This window comes from Musa acuminata, unplaced genomic scaffold, assembly GCF_036884655.1.
Source record: "Musa acuminata AAA Group cultivar baxijiao unplaced genomic scaffold, Cavendish_Baxijiao_AAA HiC_scaffold_88, whole genome shotgun sequence".
Taxonomy (NCBI): domain Eukaryota; kingdom Viridiplantae; phylum Streptophyta; class Magnoliopsida; order Zingiberales; family Musaceae; genus Musa; species Musa acuminata.
The window spans coordinates 12501-15000 of NW_027020369.1; positions in this window are offsets into that span (position 1 = coordinate 12501).

Sequence of the window (2500 nt, forward strand, 5' to 3'; positions counted from 1 at the left end):
AGGGCTGGATGGGGCTTTCGTATAGCAGGGACGGTGCTGCCTCTCGCTTCGCTCGCTGTCCGCCGCTCGCCGCTCGCTCGTGCAGCCAAAAATGGCCAGTTTTGGCCCGTTTTTGGGCCGTTTTGGCCAGTTTTTGGCCTGTTCTTGCATTGCGCGGTGACCGTCGAGAGCGGAGCAAAACGTCAGCCATCTCAGCACCCTGGAACCCCCCGGGTGGCACAGGGCTGGATGGGGCTTTCGTATAGCAGGGACGGTGCTGCCTCTCGCTTCGCTCGCTGTCCGCCGCTCGCCGCTCGCTCGTGCAGCCAAAAATGGCCAGTTTTGGCCCGTTTTTGGGCCGTTTTGGCCAGTTTTTGGCCTGTTCTTGCATTGCGCGGTGACCGTCGAGAGCGGAGCAAAACGTCAGCCATCTCAGCACCCTGGAACCCCCCGGGTGGCACAGGGCTGGATGGGGCTTTCGTATAGCAGGGACGGTGCTGCCTCTCGCTTCGCTCGCTGTCCGCCGCTCGCCGCTCGCTCGTGCAGCCAAAAATGGCCAGTTTTGGCCCGTTTTTGGGCCGTTTTGGCCAGTTTTTGGCCTGTTCTTGCATTGCGCGGTGACCGTCGAGAGCGGAGCAAAACGTCAGCCATCTCAGCACCCTGGAACCCCCCGGGTGGCACAGGGCTGGATGGGGCTTTCGTATAGCAGGGACGGTGCTGCCTCTCGCTTCGCTCGCTGTCCGCCGCTCGCCGCTCGCTCGTGCAGCCAAAAATGGCCAGTTTTGGCCCGTTTTTGGGCCGTTTTGGCCAGTTTTTGGCCTGTTCTTGCATTGCGCGGTGACCGTCGAGAGCGGAGCAAAACGTCAGCCATCTCAGCACCCTGGAACCCCCCGGGTGGCACAGGGCTGGATGGGGCTTTCGTATAGCAGGGACGGTGCTGCCTCTCGCTTCGCTCGCTGTCCGCCGCTCGCCGCTCGCTCGCGCAGCCAAAAATGGCCAGTTTTGGCCCGTTTTTGGGCCGTTTTGGCCAGTTTTTGGCCTGTTCTTGCATTGCGCGGTGACCGTCGAGAGCGGAGCAAAACGTCAGCCATCTCAGCACCCTGGAACCCCCCGGGTGGCACAGGGCTGGATGGGGCTTTCGTATAGCAGGGACGGTGCTGCCTCTCGCTTCGCTCGCTGTCCGCCGCTCGCCGCTCGCGCAGCCAAAAATGGCCAGTTTTGGCCCGTTTTTGGGCCGTTTTGGCCAGTTTTTGGCCTGTTCTTGCATTGCGCGGTGACCGTCGAGAGCGGAGCAAAACGTCAGCCATCTCAGCACCCTGGAACCCCCCGGGTGGCACAGGGCTGGATGGGGCTTTCGTATAGCAGGGACGGTGCTGCCTCTCGCTTCGCTCGCTGTTCGCCGCTCGCCGCTCGCTCGCGCAGCCAAAAATGGCCAGTTTTGGCCCGTTTTTGGGCTGTTTTGGCCAGTTTTTGGCCTGTTCTTGCGTGGTGCGGTGACCGTCGTGAGCGGAGCAAAACGTCAGCCATCTCAGCACCCTGGAACCCCCCGGGTGGCACAGGGCTGGATGGGGCTTTCGTATAGCAGGGACGGTGCTGCCTCTCGCTTCGCTCGCTGTTCGCCGCTCGCCGCTCGCTCGCGCAGCCAAAAATGGCCAGTTTTGGCCCGTTTTTGGGCTGTTTTGGCCTGTTTTTGGGCTGTTCTTGTGTGGCGCGGTGACCGTCGTGAGCGGAGCAAAATGTCAGCCATCTCAGCACCCTGGAACCCCCCGGGTGGCACAGGGCTGGATGGGGCTTTCGTATAGCAGGGACGGTGCTGCCTCGCGCTTCGCTCGCTGTTCGCCGCTCTCCGCTCGCTCGCGCAGCAAAAAATGGCCAGTTTTGGCCCGTTTTTGGGCTGTTTTGGCCAGTTTTTGGCCTGTTCTTGCGTGCCGCGGCGACCGTCGTGAGCGGAGCAAAACGTCAGCCATCTCAGCACCCTGGAACCCCCCGGGTGGCACAGGGCTGGATGGGGCTTTCGTATAGCAGGGACGGTGCTGCCTCTCGCTTCGCTCGCTGTCCGCCGCTCGCTGCTCGCTCGCGCAGCCAAAAATGGCCAGTTTTGGCCCGTTTTTGGGCTGTTTTGGCCTGTTTTTGGGCTGTTCTTGTGTGCCGCGGCGACCGTCGTGAGCGGAGCAAAATGTCAGCCATCTCAGCACCCTGGAACCCCCCGGGTGGCACAGGGCTGGATGGGGCTTTCGTATAGCAGGGACGGTGCTGCCTCTCGCTTCGCTCGCTGTCCGCCGCTCGCCGCTCGCTCGCGCAGCCAAAAATGGCCAGTTTTGGCCCGTTTTTGGGCCGTTTTGGCCAGTTTTTGGCCTGTTCTTGCGTTGCGCGGTGACCGTCGAGAGCGGAGCAAAACGTCAGCCATCTCAGCACCCTGGAACCCCCCGGGTGGCACAGGGCTGGATGGGGCTTTCGTATAGCAGGGACGGTGCTGCCTCTCGCTTCGCTCGCTGTCCGCCGCTCGCCGCTCGCTCGCGCA